Source organism: Bubalus kerabau, chromosome 4, assembly GCF_029407905.1.
Source record: "Bubalus kerabau isolate K-KA32 ecotype Philippines breed swamp buffalo chromosome 4, PCC_UOA_SB_1v2, whole genome shotgun sequence".
NCBI lineage: Eukaryota > Metazoa > Chordata > Mammalia > Artiodactyla > Bovidae > Bubalus > Bubalus kerabau.
In genome coordinates, this window is record NC_073627.1 from 2,746,224 (window position 1) to 2,765,906 (window position 19,683).

The 19,683-nt window shown below is 46.3% G+C and overlaps 1 protein-coding gene across 3 annotated transcripts in view; it reads left to right on the forward strand.

The window, feature by feature from the left end:
- Positions 1-19,683, forward strand: part of MAP2K6 (mitogen-activated protein kinase kinase 6) — a 118,783-nt gene that overhangs the window by 47,701 nt on the left and 51,399 nt on the right. The gene's annotated exons all lie outside the window — the stretch shown is intronic.

The window sequence follows — 19,683 nt, forward strand, 5'->3', positions numbered from 1 at the left end:
TTTTTAATTTACTTTTAATTGAAGCGTAATTGCTTTACAATATTGTGTTGGTTTCAGCCCAACGTCCAGCCTTGGCTTTGATTCTTTGACTTTCAAGCCACAAATTGTCTTCTTCGTCGTGAGAATTTGCAGTCCTGTGTCTTTCATCCTTTTGTAGATGCCCCCTCGGTCCCCTTGTCCTTTAGAAGAATGAGTGTTGAACAGGCCGCATGGCGGATTTGCTCAGGATTTAACACCCCAAGGCTTCCCAGGTGGCTCAGTGGTGAAGAACCTGCCTGCCAAGCAGGAGACGCAGGTTCGATCCCTGGGTGGGGAAGATCCCCTGGAGGAGGAAATGGCAATCCACTTCAGTCTTCTTGCCTGAGAAATCCCATGGACGGAGAAGCCTGGAGGGCTACAGTATATGGGGTCGCAAAGAGTCGAACATGACTTAGCGAATAAACAACAACAGTTACCCTAGAAGCCGGAAAAATCAGTCTCTAGGGACGAATTCAAAGAGGAGTCACATTGAGACGAGTGTAGTTTGACAAAGGCCGCGCAGTTTTCTGGTTCCTGCCCTAGGAGCCGGTTAATGAGACCGGGAAGATATTTGCATCTTCTGAATTAGGGCATGTGTTTCTGGAAACCCTAGTGCTCTGTAAATTTAAGATGAAGGATTGTGCTCCTTTAAAAGGAAAACGGGTGTAAAATTTTCTCGGGTCCATGAGCCTGCTGAGAGATGATGATCACTGTGTAGCCTCTCCCTGGAAAATTATGCATGTGATGCACAAAGTCTCCCTCATTTCAGAGGGTTCAGCCCATCTCACTGTGTGGATTGCAGGTTAATGCCGCAGATACAATCAGTTGCTGCTCTGATAGCCATGCTTTGTCACTGCCCTTCCTTCTTCCTGTAAGAAGCCCTATTCCCCTTGGGTATGTCACCTCCTCTATGTGATTTGAGGGCTTGAGGGGTGGCCCCAACCCCAGCCCCGGGTGGAGGCGATAGGGAGGATGGTTGCTCTAAGCCAATCACGATGGTCCTGTGTCTTTTGCCAGAGACTGGTTCTGGCACACTTATGTGATGCTTTGTTGGCAAATGAGACAGAAATGTCATTCTGCTGGGGAGCTTTGGGCAAAATTTCACCACTGTTAAACTGAGAAGCATTTGGTAGTATGCAGTAAGCTGTCTTGACGCTCTTTTAGAGGCATTATAGGAAGGAGCAAATGCAGAGGTGCACACATATCCATCTAGTCAAGGCTATGGTTTTTCCAGTAGTCATATATAGATGTGAGAGTTGGACTATAAAGAAAGCTGAGCACCGAAGAATTGATGCTTTTAAACTGTGGTGTTGGAGAAGACTCTTGAGAGTTCCTTGGACTGCCAGGAGATCAAACCAGTCCATCCTAAAGGAGATCAGTCCTGAATATTAGTTGGAAGGACTGATGCTGAAGCTGAAACTCCAATACTTTGGCCACCTGATTCGAAGAGCTGACTCACTGGAAAAGACCCTGATGCTGGGAAAGACTGAAGGCAGAAGCAGAAGGGGACGACAGAGGATGAGATGGCTGGATGGCATCACCAACTCCATGGACATGAGTTTGAGTAAACTCTGGGAGTTGGTGATGGACAGGGAGGCCTTATGGGCTGCAGTCTATGGGGTCGCAGAGTCGGAGACGACTGAGCGACTGAACTGAACAGATACATGTTTATATTTGTGTGTGTGTGCTCAGTCGTGTCCGACTCTTTGCAATCCCATGGACTATAGCCTGCCAGGCTCCTCTGTCCATGGGTCCCAGGCAAGAATACTGGAGCGGGTTGCCATTTCGTCCTCCAGGGGATCTTCCTGACCCAGGGACTGAACCCACATCTCCTGCGTATCTGTGTATGTACACACAAATTCATATGTGTCCTGCCTCTGATGGGCGGACTGATGAACGGGCCAAGAAAAAATGACACTAAGCCATGACGACCGTGCTGACATTGACCCCACCGCCCGACACTGAAAGGAAACAAGTCTGTGTAGAAACCCCAGGGATGGAGCATGAATTGAGGTGTTGCTGGAGGAGCAGGTGGTTTTCCTCATGCTGAGGCCATACCTGAGCCTTTACCGACTCTTTTGTGACCCCATGGACTGTCGCCACCCCCCCGCCCCCTCCCCCCGCCTCCGGCTCTTCTGTCCATGGGATTTCCAGCCTGGAGTGGGTTGCCATTTCTTTCTCCAGAGGATCTTCCTGACCCAGAGATCTAAGCCACGTCTCTTGTGTCTTCTGCATTGGAAGTCGAATTCTTTACCACTGAGCCACCAGGGAAGCCTTTATCAGGCCACCCCACCGTTCCGCCTAGTGGCTGCTTTGGAACAATGAGGCCTGTGGTCAAACCAATGGATCCCTCAGTCACACACCTGTTGCACGTGCTGGGACGCAGATCTGTGCCTTGGTCTGCCGCCTCGTGGTGCCCCGGTGGCGGGCTCGGCTTTCTCGCAGCCGTGGATGCACTGGTGCGCTTGCAGAGGCCTTCAGGGCAGGGAAGGCACAGCTGTATTTGGGTTAAGTGAGCATGAAGTCCAGGAAGCATGTCACTCTCTCCTCCTTCGCTTTAGGGTACCAGTGGTCTGTTAATAATTAACCCCTTGCGGGGAGCCAGCTGAGACCCTTGAAGGTGCTGTAGGACCGACCACAGTGGCAATGGTTGGGTTGTTGGTCAGACGGAGCCTGTATCCTGGGCACAGGCATAGCCTCCCTGCCTGCCACCTGAGCTGCTCAAACCTGGGTCCCTGTGTGCCAGGTCAGGGGACGGAGAGAGGAGGCTGGCTGACGTCCACAGGTGATTCATGCATTCTTCCGAGAACACCTCAGGCACCCAGATCTGCTGACTCACGTGGCTCCGGGGGCAGGTGGATTGCCCCACGACCTCCGCTGCCGCCCGGCACTCTTGGGCTTCAGCCCACATTTCTGCTGCGTCCTGACTCTGAGCTCAGAGCCTGAAATAGAGGCTTGTGCGGGAGAGCCTTGTTTATCAGCGTGATCTCAGCCAGTAGGAGGGCCCAGGGCATGAGGCAGGACGGAGGGGCAGTCCCCACCGCTCACCGATGGAGACAGCTGGTGTTTAAACCGTCTCCTAAGAGCCCTGCTGGCGGATCTGAGAGCCGTGCGCCGCGGGTACTGTGGGGTTGCATCATGCCTGCCCATCCTGGTTCGCAGATCACAGGGGCCCCACGTGCTTCAGCCCCCGGGTTCCTCCAGTGTCAGAGAACTCAGCGCAGGAACCCCGAGATAGCAGAGGGTGCTCAGGGCAGCCAGAGAGGAGGCGCTTTGGCTCCCTCTGTTTGGAAGCTGCTCAGAACCTGTGCTGAGTTAGAAAAGCCACATCGGGGAGGCAGGTTAGGGGGGTGATGGAGAGAAACTGGGAGCCAGATACAAGTTGCACACACCCCACTCCAGGTGGTCAAGCAGGAGAATCCAGGCTGGGGCAGAGTACAGCTCGGTGCACTCTTGATCTCACTGCACAGGCTTGCGTTTGCCCCGGCCATTCTAAAGTTCAGTGCTGAGGCGTCAGGCGGGCCACAGCCCAGCTACCTCAGAGCTGGGGAAATGCCCTCAGCCCTGAGGACACAGACTGGGAGGGGTTTCGAGCTGAGCTGTAGGTTAAACGTAGTTGTCTCCATTTTTCCTCCTGGGTCAGATCAAGCTTGTGCTTGCACCTGGATTCAGTTCACGGCAAACTGATGCGGTCAGGTTAATAATGCACAGAAGGGAGGGTGGTGTGTGGTCGGTGATCACAGCTTCTGCAAGGATGTCTGCCCCAGGTTGCCTTCTGCTAGGAAAGGGACGACTCCAATAGCTGTATCTATAGCTGTGTTTCTCCTTTTATAAAATGAGTTAATGAAATCCTTACATTCATCTTGATTTTTTTATAAATATCTAGGAATTTAATTTTGATATGATACTGTTACCTATTCACATCCCATTGTCCAGTGTCATCAATTTTTGAAATAATGTCCTTTACATGTTTTTTTTGTTTTTTATTGGAGCACGATTGCTTTACAGTGTTGTTAGTCCCGCCCTACAATGAAGCGAGTCAGCTCTGTGTGCACACACATCCCCTCCCTCCTGGGCCTCCCTGCCCCGCTCCCCACCCCACCCCAGGTCATCCCAGAGCGCCGAGCTGAGCTCCCCGTGCTGTACAGCAGCTCCCCACTAGCTCTGTTTTACACTTGGCAGTGCATGTCCGTCAGTGCTACAAAAACCCTTTTTAACAAACAATGGTCTATGTATTCAGAGCAGCGTTAAATATAACAGAACTTCAGTGTCACTGTGGGACGTGAGCAGTTTCTCGCAGCCTTGTGTGGCAGCTTTTGACTGATGGTAAGCGTATTTGGGGAACTGAGCCCAGGAGATGTGCTTTCACTTTCTATAGTGGGTCTTTGGCTGCTCGGTTAGTGGTGTTTGCTCTCTTCCCCGGCACAGAAGGGTTTCGAGAGTAACCCGATATTCCCAAGTTGACAGTTTTCTTACTTGTTTGTAAAATTTAAGAAAAAAGTCATTTAAAAGAATCATTCAGGGCCGTCCCCGGTGGTTCAGCGGCTAAAGACTCCAGGCTTCCAGTGCAGGGGCCGGGTTCCGTCCCTCGTCAGGGAACTAGACCCCACGTGCTGCAACTGAGACTCGGTGCGGCCAAACAAATAGGAAAAAAGAAGTAGCATTGTTAGATCACACAGTCTCTTTCCAAGTTTTAATGAAATAGCTTGTTTTTTTTAGAGTGGCTTTGAGATTCACATGCACGAAGAGGAGAGCGCTTAGCATTGGCCTCAGAAGACGTTCAGTCTATTAGTTGTGTAATCTGTAAACTGGCCTGACCACAGAACTTTCCAGCAAAGGAATTGAGTCCAGAAAAGTCAAGCGACTTCTGTCTCTAAGTTTCTAGTTAGTGGCAGACTCAGAAAAAGAGCTGAGGTTCTGACAGCGTCTAAACTCTCGATACCACCTTGCACCACTTCTTTCTGGTCCTTTAAAGACTGTCCTTTAACTTGCTGTTAACTGTTTGCTGGCTTTTATGGCATTAGATTTTATTCTTCACTTTTTAAGCTAGTTTTCTGAATAGGTCACATGTTTACATGGGTCAGATTGAGAAAGCACACAAAGGTTTACAGTTCATTGTCTTTTTCCTACTTTGTCCTCTGGTATCCTGTTTTTACTATTACTATTTTCTAATGTATTTTTCCAAAGACTTTACACATGTATGAGCAAATCCGTTTATACATTTCTTGCCATTTTAAAATACAAAGTAGCATATAGTCTTTTGCATCTAGAGTTTTTTGCTTAATGTATTAAGGTATTTCTATATTAATGTATTACAAATTCCACATTCTCTTCTCAACTACACAGAATGTCGTTGTTCAAACGCCCTACACTTTACTGAGTCCAACCTTGGTGTTGTGCATTTGATGTGACAGATAGTGTCGTGTTGAGTAAACTTGTCCATCCATCATTTTTCATAAAAGGGAGCTACCTCTGCAGGATATGGGTCTAGTGATGGAATAGCTAGCACAAAGGGAACGTGCATTTGTAAGATAGGAACTACCCACAATAGGGCTTATACCAATTTACTCTCTTACCATCATCTTAGGGAATTTTAAATTACAAGGAGAAATTACAATACCATACTGGCCCTACTTCATTTCTCTAGTGATAGTTGTCTATTTGAGGGATTGATAGGAGTCAAGGCAAAATCAGAGATCAGGAATAGGTCAAGGACATTCAGTTTTGCTGCTTCTATTCAACTGTGTATTGCCAGGGCATTTAGGCAAGAACATGAAATAAAACCCATCTCCATTGGGAAGGAAGAAGGAAAAATATCACTATCATAGAGAAAATCCCAAGGAATCCCCTAAAAATCTATTACGCTGATACGCAAGATCAGCAAAGTTGCAAGATACAAATTCAATACACACAAGTCAATTGTATTATTATGCACTAGCAGTGAGCAATTTGAAAATGAAATTAAGAAAAACAGTTCCATTTATAATAGCACTAAAATGATATAATAATTGGGAATAAAGTTAATAAAGTAAGTACAAGTCAAACTCTGAAAGTTACATTGTCAAGAGAAATTAAAGAAGACCTAAAAAAGTATTAATAGAAAGATGAACATACAGAGTATTGTCAAGATGGCAATACCCCAAATTAATCTGCAGGTTCAATGCAATCCCATCAGAATTCCAGCCCGCTTCTTTGCAGAAATTGACAAACTGATCCTAAAATTTATATGACAATGCAAGAGACTCACAATAGCTACACAACCTTGAAAAAGAGGAACAGTCTTTGAGGAATCACACTTTCTGATTTTAAAACTTACTGCAAAGCTACAGTAATCAATCAAGATGGTGTAATACTGGCATAAGGATAAACATAGATCCATGGAGTCAAATTGAGAGCCCAGAAACAAATTCTCATTACAATCAGTTTATTTTCAACAAGGGTCCCCATACAATTCAGTAAGAAAAGCGCAGTCTTTTCAGCAAATAGTTCTCAGAAAACTGGGTTGTTGTTCAATAGTTAAGTCCAATTGTTGTTGTTCAATAGTTAAGACTCTTTGTGACCCCATGAACTGCTGCACACCAGGCTTCCCTGTCCTTCACTGTCTCCCAGAGTTTGCTCATTTGAGTCATGTCAATTGAATCAGTGATGTCATTCGACCATGTCATCCTCTGTTGTCCCCTTCTCCTCCTGCCTTCAGTCTTTCTCAGCATCAGGGTCTTTTTCCGTGAGTCAGCTCTTCGAATCAGGTGGCCAAAGTATTGGAGCATCAGCTTCAGCATCAGTCCTTTCAATGAATATTCAGAGTTGATTTCCTCTAGGATTGACTGGTTTGATCTCCTTTCCACATTCAAAAGAGTGAATTTAAGCCCCACCTTACATCACATACAAAAATTGCTTCAAAGTGAATCAAAGAACTAAATGTAAGAACTAAAACTGTGAAGCCCTTAGAATAACACATAGGTATAAATCTTTATGACCTTGAATTAGGCAGTGTTATCTTAGATATGACAACAAACCCACACGAGGGGCTTCATCAAAATTAAAAGCTTTTTTATGGCAAAAGACACCATCAAGAAAGTAAAAAGATAACCCATGGCATGAGAGAAAATATTTATAAACTATATATCTGACTAGAGACTTGTTCTAGAAAGAACTTTTATAGCTTAATAATAAAAAGACAAGTAACCCAATTAAAAAACAATAAAGAATTTGAACAGACATTTCTCCAAGAAGATATATAAATGGTCAATAAATACATGAATTATGCCCAGTGTTATTGTCAGAGAAATGCAAACCACATTGAGATATCACTTTATATCCACTAAGATGCTGCTGCTGCTGCTCCAGCTTCCATCGTGTCCAACTCTGTGTGACCCCATAGACAGTAGCCCACCAGGCTCCTCTGTCCATAGGATTCTCCAGGCAAGAATATTGGAGAGGCTTGCCATGCCTTCCTCCAGGGGACCTTCCTGACTCAGGGGTTGAACCGGCATCTCTTATGTCTCTGCATTGGTAGGCGGGTTCCTTACCACTAGCACCACCTGGGAAGCCCATTTATACCACTGCGATCATTCAAAAAAAGTTAAAGCATGATTTTTCAATGATGTTTAAAAGGAGACAGTATGTAACTGCTTGCTGCTGCTGCTGCTGCTAAGTCATTTCAGTTGTGTCCGACTCTGTGCGAGCCCACAGACGGCAGCCCACCAGGCTCCCCCGTCCCTGGGAATCTCCAGGCAAGAACACAGGAGTGGGTTGCCATTTCCTTCTCCAATGCATAAAAGTGAAAAATGAAAGTGAAGGCACTCAGTCGTGTCCGACTCCTAGCGACCCCATGGACTGTAGCCTACCAGGCTCCTCCGTCCATGGGATTTTCCAGGCAAGAGTACTGGAGTGGGGTGCCATTGCCTTTTCCCCACTAAGATGACTATTATCAAAAACATAGAAAATAAGTGTTGGCAAGGAATGCAGGGAAATTGGAACATTCATTCATTGCTGATGAAAATGTAAAATGGTTTAGCTGCTTTGGCAAAGTTTGAAAGTTTGACACTTTCAAATAAAAAATTAAAGGTTAGAGTAATTTCACTCCTGGGTGTGCATATACTCAAGAGAGTTGAAAATTTACATCTGCGTCCAACCATATTCATGAATGTCCATAGGCAGCATTGTTCATAATAGCTAGAAAGTGGGAAAATCTAAATGTCAGCTGATGGATGAAGAAATAAAATGTGGCATGTCTGTATGAGAAAATATGATTAGGTAACAGAAAGAAGTACTGGTACATGCTACAGTGTGGATGAGCCTTTAAAACAATACTTCACTGAAAACATTTCATTTACATGAAGCGCCAAGAATCGGCTAATCTACAGACAGGATGTAGGTTAGTGGTTACCCCTCATGGCTGAGCGGTAAAGAATCCACCTGCCAATGCAGGAGATGTGGGTTTGATCCCTGGGTCAGGAAGATCCCCTGGAGAAGGAAGTATCAACCCACTCCAGTATTCTCGCCTGGAGAATTGCATGGATGGAGGAGCCTGGCGGGCTAGAGTCTGTGGGGTCGCAAAGAGTTGGACACGACTGAGTGACTAAACATCAACAACAACACGACCAGGAGGAGAAAAATGAAGAGTGACTGCTAAGAGGCATGATGTTTCTTTTGTGGGTGATGAACATCTTGTAGAGTTGGTTGCAGTGATGGTTGTACAGTTCTGAATGTGCAAAAAGCCGTTGAATTATGCATTTTAAGTAAGGAACTATGTTATGTGAATTATATCTCAATAAAACTGCTGTAATAAAGATCGAAGAGCAGAAGTAATGTCCGGATCTACTGTAGACCTTGAGGTTTGCAGCTCTGGAGATGAAGGATTCCAACTCTTGAGTAACAAACTTTCTAAAATTCATTGAAGAGTAAAACATATCGTGTTCTCTCATGTGACCTTGGGGACTCACGGGCGGTTCTTGAGCTGGGAACCACTTTTGACTTTTGTTGCCAGGTTTTGTGATGAGCAGCTTTGGAATGGAAAAGTTTCTAAGAAAGAAAAAGAGTTTAGGCTGCACCTGCCTACTTTGCAATGGTACATAATTGAGCTGCTTGTTGGAATTTTCTCTCATGTTTCTCACAGAATATTAGCTACTTCCTCAAGAGCTCATGTTCTGCAAGTCTCCTTGGTAAAATTTTGTTTGAAACTACAAGAGCTCCTCTGCTGACCGACTGTGGCTGCTTCTAATGCTTCTTGGCCTCATATTTCCTGGACCCCATGGGAAATCTTGGCAGAACACCCTGTTATATGTCAATACTTCCCTTCACACTGAATTTTCTTTCTGTTGTCACTCTTTATGTCCTTTCTTCTTGTCTTGGAGAGGGACCCTCCACGCCTTTCTCCGGGTCTAACCTCTCTCCTCTGTGCTGTTGATCCCATCGCATCCACGAGGATCGCACCCACCATCGCTGGGCGTTTCTCTGGCCTCTGTCCCCCACTGACTTCTTTTCTTGGCTGGACTATTGCCCAAATTTCCCATCATTTTTTAGAAAGTAGTATCAAATGTACCAAAAAAACCCCAAACTTTCCTTAGATCCTGGTTTGTTTCATAATATACTGTGTTCTTATTTTACCCCCACAGTAACTTTTTTTTTGGAAATCGGTGTCTTTTCATAATTTTATTAATGCGTATTTCGATAAGCAGCCTGAGGTTTTAAACTTAAGAACCCTGTGCTAAAATTAGGTCTAGAACATATCATTCCTAGAACAATTCTAAGTGGGAATCAAGGTAAATTGGACGTGGTCAAGCAGAAATGGCAAGAGTGAACAAGGACATCTTAGGAATCAGCATTTATTTTATTTTGAATATTAAGGTTTCTGGCTGATTTAAGAGGCTCAGTGACCGTAGCCTGAGACTGGTAAATCCCCTGACAGGAAGTAAGAAGCATGAGGTGGAGATTCCTGTCAGGATTCGGGGATCAAGGAATTTGCTGGTGGAGTAGGAGCCCCCTTCTGTGACATCGAGAGGAGCCAACACACACACACACACGCACACACATGCACACACGCACACACACGTATCCCTAAGACACAGTGTTACGCAAACAGGAGCCATAGTCACACCTCTGAAGTAGTCACTGACATACTCCTGTCGTTCAGTCGCTCAGTCACGTCCAGCTCTCTGCGCCCCCATGGACTGCCCCCTTGTCCTTCCCTAACTCCCGGAGTTTACTCAAACTCATGTCTATTGAGTGGGTGATGCCATCCAACCATCCCATCCTCTGTCGTCCCCTTCTCCTCCTGCCCTCAATCTTTCAAGCATCAGGGTCTTTTCCAATGAGTCGGCCCCTGCTAAGAGAAATTTATGGGAACAGGGAATAGGCTTATCAATTTCAACAGAAATCCCCTTAGGGGAAGGGTGTTAGTTTATAAACACACGGCCAAGCTCTCTCATAGTAGAAACTTTATGACATTATCTATAAAGCTGATGATTCCCGGTGGATCAGCGGTAAAGAACCCACCTGCCAATGCAGGAGACGCGGGCTGGATCCCTGGGTTGGGAAGATCCCCTGGAAGAGAGCCTGGCAGCCCACTGCAGCGTTCCTGCCTGGAGAATCCCGTGGACAGAGGAGCCTGGCATCGCAAGGCTCCATGGTGGTTGCAAAGAGTCCGGCACGACTTAGCGAGTAAACAGCAGCAACAATAAAATTGGTGTAATACTCCTGTCAGATACCAGAGGACCATTTAAGGAGATAAGTACCTAGTTTACAGACAGAATGCTTTCCATTTTAGCATCAGGGGAACTAAAGTCCAGAAAGGTTAAAATACCTTAGGCACAGTCCATGGCAATATAGCTTTTCAGTGGAATCTGGCTCTCCGAATAGAACTAGGTAGCTTCACGTTAGTTCCTATAAACAGCTTTATAGCCTGGACATAGAGAAGTCTTGACATAGAAGAAGAAAGTGTGTACAGGGGATTTAATCCAGGAGTTCTTTGCATTGATTTTATGTATTGTCCTGAAACACTTCAGCAAGAATCCTTCTACAAATCAGTGGGTGAAGAGTAATCAGGGCTTCCCAGGGGGCTCAGTCATAAAGAATCTGCCTGCCAATGCTGGGGTCGTGAAGAGTTGGGGATGACTGAGCGACTGAGCACTAAGAGTAATAGTGGTCCAAGGATGAGATACACTTGTATTCTATGGCAAAGCTGACTGATCTGTTTATCTGTCTGGACAAGGCTGTTGTACTGGAGGACGTGGAGCTAACCCCGTGGAGCGGTAGTGATCACTAACCAGCCTTGCATGCTGTGCATTCTCAACAAGTGTTAGTTGGGTGTATGTTATTCTCACGGGTTCTACCTGTTAGTAAGAAAGCACCTGCCTGCCACATGGGTGGACCTAGAGATGATCATACTCAGTGAAGTCAGCCGGAAAGAGAAAAGCAGATACCGTGTGTTATCACTTCCGTGTGGAATCTAAACTTTGACACAAAGGAACTCATCTGTGAAACACAAAGAGACTCACAGACAGAGAGCAGACCTGTGGTTGTCAAGGGGCCGGGCGGCGGCGGCGGCGGCGGGAGGGACGGGGAATTTGGTGTTTATTAGCTGATGCAAGCTGTTATATGCAGGATGAATAAAGAACAAGGTCTTACCATATATCACAGGGAACTGCATTCAATATCCCGTGATAAACCACAGTGCAACAGAATATGAAAAAGAATGTATATATAGGTGTGTGTAACGGAATCGCTCTGCCGGATAGCAGAGATCGACAGCATTGTAGATCAACTAGGCATGCGTGCTAAGTTGCTGCAGTTGTGTCTGACTCTCTGCAAGCCCATGGACTGCAGCCCGCCAGGATCCTCTGTCCATGGGATTCTCCAGGCAAGAATACTGGAGTGGGATGCTGTGCCCTCCTCCAGGGGATCTTCCCAACCCAGGGACCGAATCTGCATCTCGTATGTCTCCAGCATCGGTAGATGAGTTCTTTACACTAACGCCACCCACCCCGGAAAGCCAAAATTAACTATACGTCAGTAAATAAATTAAAACAACAACAAAGAAAGCACTCGTCCCAAATAGCAGTGTACCTGAGCTGGCAACTTTCAGTATTTTTTTATTCAACACACATTTATTCAATGGTCTTGCCTGTGTTTGCTCTTCAGTCCCACCAAGCTGTTGATAGATATTGGTATTCTCATTTTAAAGTTGGGGCTTAAATTAATAACGTCTCAAGATCTTGCAGCTGATGAGCATGATGGCTTGGTCCCTTCTCTCGAGACCTCTTTCTTCTCAGCACCATATTGAGTTGTTTTCCGATTTAACCAGGCTAATTACGTATAGATGCTAGTGGGCACTGCTCTCAGGTCTTCACCCTGCTCCCCAATGATAAAAACCTGTGAGAACCACCATCTATTATATGCAATTGAAATCAACCCAATACAGACTTGCGACGTCAAGAAAATCATAAAATTAGTATTTCCAGGGATCATTATAAATCATCTCCTCTAATTTTTGGTCAGCCATTAAAACCAATTTGGAGAAATTGTATAGTTAGCTGTGTATAACACATCATGGGGCAAATTTTAAATTTATATCTTTCTCTCCCGTTTCTGATCACATAACTTCCCTGATGGCTCAGTGGTAAATAATCCTGCCAGAAGACGTGGGTTCCATCCCTGGGTCGGGAAGATCCCCTGGAGAAGGAAATGGCCATCCACTCCAGTATCCTTGCCTGGGAAATCCCGTGGACAGAGGAGCCTGGCGGGCCACAGTCCATGGGGTTGCAAGGAGTCAGACACGACTGTGTGCACACACACTGATAGGCAGGTGGCTCATTCTATGGGCGCAACAGGGACTTTTTAAAAAGTATTCAATTAACACTGTGCTGGTCTTCGTTGCTGCTCGAGGACTTTCTCTAGTTGTGGCCTGCGAGGGCTCCTCTCTAGTTGCAGTGTGCGGGCTTCTCTTTGCAGTGACCTCTGTTGCAGAGTACTGGCTCTCGGCTCATGGGCTCAGGAGAGATGGTACAGGTGCTGAGTGGCTTCGCAGCATGTGGGATCTCCCTGGGCTAGTGACTCGACCCACATCCCTTGCATTGGCAGGCTGATTCTTAACCACGGGACCACCAGGGAAGCCCACCAGAGAATTTATGTTGCCCTTGAACAACACAGGGATTCGACACCAACCCCCATCCCACCCGCCCCCTCCACACAGTCAGAAATCTGCAGACTGCTGTCTCTGCCTCAAAAACAAAGGGACTGATAAATGCAGGAATTGATAAATGACTAACCCGGGGCAGGAAGTGCAAGCAGTTTGGACAAAATCAAAACTCAAACCCTAGTTCTTTGGATTCCATGTATTGTGAACTCTGAGCACAAGCTTTCCACCACAATTACAGAACTATAAAATGAAAATACAGACACTATACTTACCGGGGAAAAAAAAATCCGCTTATAGGTGGATCAGTGACATTCAAACCAGTGTTATTCAGGGGTCCGTGTGCGGGCGTGCTAAGTCATGTCCGACTCTCTGTGACCCCGTGGACTGTGGCCTTCCAGGCTCCACTGTCCGCAGGATTCTCCAGGCAAGAATACTGGAGTGGGTTGCCAATTCCTTCTCCAGGGGATCTTCCTGACCCAGGCATCAAACCCACGTCTATGTCTCCTGCGTTGGCAAGTGGGTTCTTCCTGCTAGCGCCACCTGGGAAACCCTTTATTTAGGGGTCAGCTGTACTTTTTTTTCTTTTTTGTTATTAGTCTTAGAGAAGAACTGATTTATTTACGTGTTTCAAGTGACTGCCTGGAACAATTTCTAGACGTGTTAGGAAGACTAGAGCACTCCACTTCTTTGACACCCTGAGTTTTGGCCCCGCCCGAAGCAATATTTGTTAATAGAGGTGAGATGAGCGCCTGAATCCTTCTGTAGAACTGTGGAATTTTCCCTCAAGGGTTCCAGGAGGATCTGAAACAGCAATGAAACCTGAGTAGATGTGCATAAAAACAAGTTGTTTGCTTTCTCTTTTCAGAAAACCTCACATTTAAATTTTGTGGTTTTCTTGAAGCTTTGTCATATTCTTTATTTTTTAATCAACCATCCTGAACCTCTAATCAGAAAAATATCACCAATGGGAGATGCACTAAGCCCGCAAAGGGTGCTGCAGAACAGAAGGTGTCTTGCCAGGCTGTGGTTTGTAAAACATAACTCAAAAATGTCCAGCCTCCCTGGAGAGGAAGGTGAGAGATATTGCAGAAGCAGCCGTGGGCCAGAGGATCTTCCTGAGTTTGTTCAGGCTGGAGGGCTGGAGTGTCAAGCTGCGGAATCTTGCTGTATTTTCTGAGATTGTTTTGGCCTTGGCTTCTTTACCTTCTTGTTTCTTGCTGGCACGGGACATGAAGAATTTCAGAATGTGCCACAGGCCTGGGGAAAGGGTGTATTTCTTCCTTGGCATCGAGTTAGAAAGAAACGAAAGGAAGTCAGCATCATCTCCTTTGTTCCAGAGAAGGGCACGACCCCGCTCCCCCAAGGACCACCTAGGACTACCTGTTTCTTCCTGTTGGCATTGAATTCCTTAACTTTGTTTTGCCCCCTTGCATTGTCAAGTTAAGACCTTGTCGATGTTGCCTGAATCCCGGGATTAGCAGGCTCCAAGTTTCTACTGCCGCACGCGATGCAGACACACAGGTTCCTCAGGAAGGCCCGCGGCAGGAGCAGTTGAGAAGGAAATAGAGTGAAAATGAGGTGGCGAAAGAAAGAAAGCAGAAAGGGAAGAAGCAAGACATGCATTTGTTAGAGAGCATGGCGGCTTGGGTACAGCAGGAAGGACACTAGATTATTTCAATAAATACTGAAAAGGCATTAGTGAAATTCAGCATCCGTTTCTAATACAGGCAAACCGTGTTTACTGGGCTTCGCTTTACTGCGCTTTGCAGATACTGCAAGTTTTACGAATTGAAGGTTTGTCGCAACCCTGAGTCCAGCAAGTCTGTTCTTGTTATTTAGTCGTGTCTGACTCTTTAGTGACCCCACGGAAAAGAGGTGTCAGGCTCCCTCCAGAGGCTCTGGGATAAAGAATCCACTCTTTGCCTCTTCTTTCTGTTCCTCTTTTTCGACTATTAAAAGATAATTTTCTGTGATTCAGTAGCTATTCAAGAAAAATCTTTCTATTTTGGAAAGTTTCGATCATAGTCAAAGATAGACAGACAATGAACCACCATATGTTCATCACTCAGCTTTGACAATTACCAGCTATTTGATCTATAGGAAACCTCACCCCACTCACATACTATTTTGAAGCTTATCTTGCGTGCTCAGTCGCTAAGCTGTGTCTGACTCTTTGTGACCCCATGGACTGTTGCCTGCCAGGCTCCTCTGTCCATCGAATTCTCTGGGCAAGAATACTGAGTGGGTTGCCATGCCCTCCTCCAGGGGACCCGCGTCTCCCGAGTCTCCTGCTTTGGCAGGTGAAATCTTTACCACTAGCACCACCTAGGAAGTTTGTCTTAGAGTCGTATTATTTCACTTGGAGACATTTCAGTATTTCTCTCTAAAATATACGCGAGATGTTTAAACCCAGCCGGGATGGAGTATGCGTTTTGAAAAGACGAGACGCGTCGCTGCGTGTCTTTGGAAGCCGCTGTCTTGTTTTTATTGTGAAGTGGTATTTTTCACACCCTGTAACTGCACTTCCTTTGCTGAGCCTCATGAATGAAGCAGCCTGTGAATGAGGAAGGAGATGGGCACAGCTGTGGGGGTTCCCCGCCGAACCCCTCGCCCCCACGCCTGCCTTCCCGGGGCCCCAGACCACAAGAGGGGTGGCGCTTGGCTGCCATGTCCCTTTAGGTCCTTTCAAGAGCACAGAGTCAGCTGCAAATGGTTAGCGTGACAAAGCACATGCCTCAGCTCCACCAGGTCTGCAAAAAAAAGCTTCAGTCATGAGACTGGAGCTGTAAGGAAGCTCTTCTGAGTCCTTCACGCTTTGAACGAGGACCTTTTCTGAACGAGCAGATGGCGCTGCTCTGTTCACGCTGATTTTCCTCCTGGGACGCGGCCAGAGGTTCTTGGTGTCCTCGGCTGGTTCTTCAGTCCTCCTTCTCTCGAACTGCTCTCGCCTTGGCTGCCTTCCATGCCTGTTCCCTTCTTGTTTCCTCGCTGGTCTCAGTCGACTTTTCTGCTTCTCCCTTTGGCACTCCCAGGGCTTCACTCCCCTCCCAGCCCCTACCCATCCACTCTGAAGCTCCGGGTACCTGTTTGAAGTCTGCCACGTGCCCTTCAGAGTACCCTCTGTTGTGGTTGCTGTTCAGTCGCTCAGTCGTGTCCGACTCTTTTGACCCCATGGACTGCAGCCTGCCAGGCTTCCCTGTCCTCCACTATCTCTCAGAGTTGCTCAAACCATGACCATTGAGTCGGTGATGCCATCCAACCTTCTCATCCTCTGTCACCCACTTCTCCTCCTGCCCTCAATCTTTCCCAGCATCAGGGTCTTTTCCAACGAGTCCTCTCTTTGCATCAGGTGGTCAAAGTGTTGGAGGTTCAGCTTCAGTATCAGTCCTTCCAATAAATATTCAGAGTTTCCTTTAGGATGGACTGGTTTGATCTCCTTGCTATTGAAGTTTCTCTCAAAAGTCTTCTCCAATACCACAATTCAAAAGCATCATGTTATTCTTCAGAGCTCAGCCTTCTTTGTGGTCCAACTCTCACATCCATATACAACCACTGGAAAAACACATAGCTTTGGTTATATGGACCTTTGTTGGCACAGTGATGTCTCTGCTTTTTAATATGCTGTCTAGGTTTGTCATGGCCGCCCTCCCAAGCAGCAGACGTCTTTTAATTTCTCCTTAGCACATCTGATGTGAAGCTCCTCTGCCTTCTTCCACCTCCCACCCCAACTGGTCTGACTTTTCTCTTTTACTTAATTTTATCTAGATGGGGAAAAGCCAGGTTGCTCCAAGTATTACAACTACACCTTAACTCCTGATCTTCTCCACCTTTTATCCAGGAGATGACCAGAACCCATAGTTTTGCTTCTGCAGAGTTTAAGCAGCTTATTTTTGAGCCAAGATGCTGTGGTCTCTGCCTCATTTCTTGGGTCTATTGCTTACTGTGTTCAGGGCAAGGAATGGGGTCTGCCTCTGAAGAGCTCACGTTCGAGTGGAAGAGATGGGTGAGCAGGTAGATTCAGTCAATCAGTGAAAGAAAGACAAGACAAGCTGCCCATAGAGGGGACATTCTGGCTCGTTCTTATTTTGAAATATAAGCACAGATATGAAAGGGAGACAAGACACTTCTGTCTAGTGGACACCTGTTGTGTGCTGGACTTCACATCAGTTGTACCAGCTGAATCTCTTGGCCATCAGAGTTGGCATCTCCAGTTCATAGGTGTGGAAATTGAGTTTCAGAAGCATCCTCAGGGAGATGTCCTTGGTGGTCCAGTGGCAAAGACTCCGAGCTCCCAATGCAGGGGGCCTGGGTTCGATCCCTGGTCTGGGAACTAAAATCCACATGCCGCCTGCTAAGAGTTCGCTTGGTGCAACAAAGATCGAAGATCCCATGTTCCCCAACTAAGACCCCGTGCAGCGAATTTAGTAAATAAAAGTAACAAATATTTAGAACAAAAGAGAAACATCCTGAAGGTCCCAGTGTTAAGAGGGCCAGCTCGGATTTAAAATGAAGTCTCACTTATGCTCAAGGTTGTATTATTTCTACTCCATTCTGTGCTATTTACACGTCTATCTGTATGACTGAGCCCCTTCAACCTCCACCTGAGACTCACAACATTGTTAATTGGCTATGAAAGTGGAGGTGAGGTCACTCAATTGTGTCCTACTCTTTGCGATCCCATGGACTGTAGCCTACCAGGCTCCTCTGTCCATGGGATTTTCCAGGCAATAGTACTGGAGTGGATTGCCATTTCCTTCTCCAGGGGATCTTCCCAACCCAGGGATCGAACCTGGGTCTCCCGCATTGTAGACAGACGCTTTACCATCTGAGCCACCAGGGAAGTCCGGTGGCTAATTAGCTATACTTCCATATAAAATAAAAAGCTTAAAAAATTATTTTTTAAGAAGAATTTATTTACAGGGTGGCAATGGAGAAACAGACACAGGCAATAGACTTATGGACATGGGGAGAGGGGAAGAGAGGGTGAGATGTATGGAAAGAATAACATGGAAACTTACATTACCATATGTAAAATAGATCGCCAACAGGAATTTGCTGTATGAAAAATAATTATAGTTGATATATAATATTATATTAGCTTCAGATGTACTTCGTAGTGGCTCAGTATTTTTAGTGTGTACTTTTTCAAAGAAAAAAATTGAAGGCCTCAGTACTAAAGTTCAAAACAGTTGAGAAAAGAACAATGAATATTCTGTTCACAAATACAGATGCTGTGGAAGCACTGCACAAAATTGCCGTCATAATGGGACATTTATGGTGGGGTGGATAAGAAAATTAATAATGCACAGATTCAGAAATGAATCCATCAATGCAGAAGTAAATGATTCAAGATTGTCAGCAAAGGTGTGAGGAGCATAATAAACGAAGACGGTAGTGGACAGAGTGGGCATTTTAAATGAAAACAGTAGACATTCTGACAGTTGCATTGAGTTGTTGTTGTGTTCGAGGCCAGCACGTGGGAGCCGGCAGTGTGGGCGGTGCTTCCTAAGGCGCAGCCGGGGTCTGGGCAGATCTGGGCGAGGGGCGTGTGATGAGGGCGTTGATTTTAGCAGATTGTGTTCAGTCGGTAAGAGGGCTGGGGCATCGTGAGCACAAGGGCAGGTGAAGACGGGGTTTCAGGACCGTCAGCTGCCTGCTTGAAAGAAAAACGGCTGCGTGTTTACAGTGAGCTGTGCAGCTCTCCGTGTCTCCATTTTATGTAATTCTGGAGACACTTGGCATCCTGGTTGGAGCCTCAGGAGTGGGTGGGGCTTTCTGTGTCCCCTTTGTATCACCATCCTAGAGCCGGCTTTCTCCCTGCGCTCCCTTCTCTCTGCTCTGCTCTGTGAGTGGCTTTGCATCCGATCATTGCGATTTAATGACATTCAGTGACACTTCTCCGCTGATTTCAGCGCCAGCCGCCCTTGGAACTCAAGCCTCATATACAAGTATGAAGGTGAGGGCAGCCAAGGCCTTCAGGTTGCCAGTTCCGTGGCTGGAAATCCCATTCACGTTGGGGAACAGATTTTTAAAATACATTTGGCGCAGGGAGCAAAGCCACCCTTTTGTGAGGCTGGGTCAATGATGGTAAACCCCCGCAATCACACCCCACCAAGCCCCCTCACCCTGGCCAAGCTGGCCCACGGTGTCCCTTCTGTTGACCCCACGCCATCCTCTTGCTGCTGGGGTTGGCCCTGCAGCAGGACCTTCTGTTTTGTGTCATAAGGCTCATGAGGGGAGCCCTTCGTGCTCAGCTTCACCGAGCCGGTGCTGAGCAAGGTCTGTGTACCGTTCCCTGCAGTACGGTCAGAGCTGGTGAGTATGTCTGTGGCTCGGTGAATGTTTTCTAAGTATTGGCAAGATTTTTTTTATTCCTTTTTTTTTTTTTTTTTTCCCAATTCTCTCCCAATGCCATTTTGCTCTGGGCTGTGATCATCAGGACCCAGCTTTGGTTTAAGATGCATTTTGCAAATATATGTGTGTAGTGGGACTACAATATTTTCTGAGAAGACGGGCGTGGGCGGGCC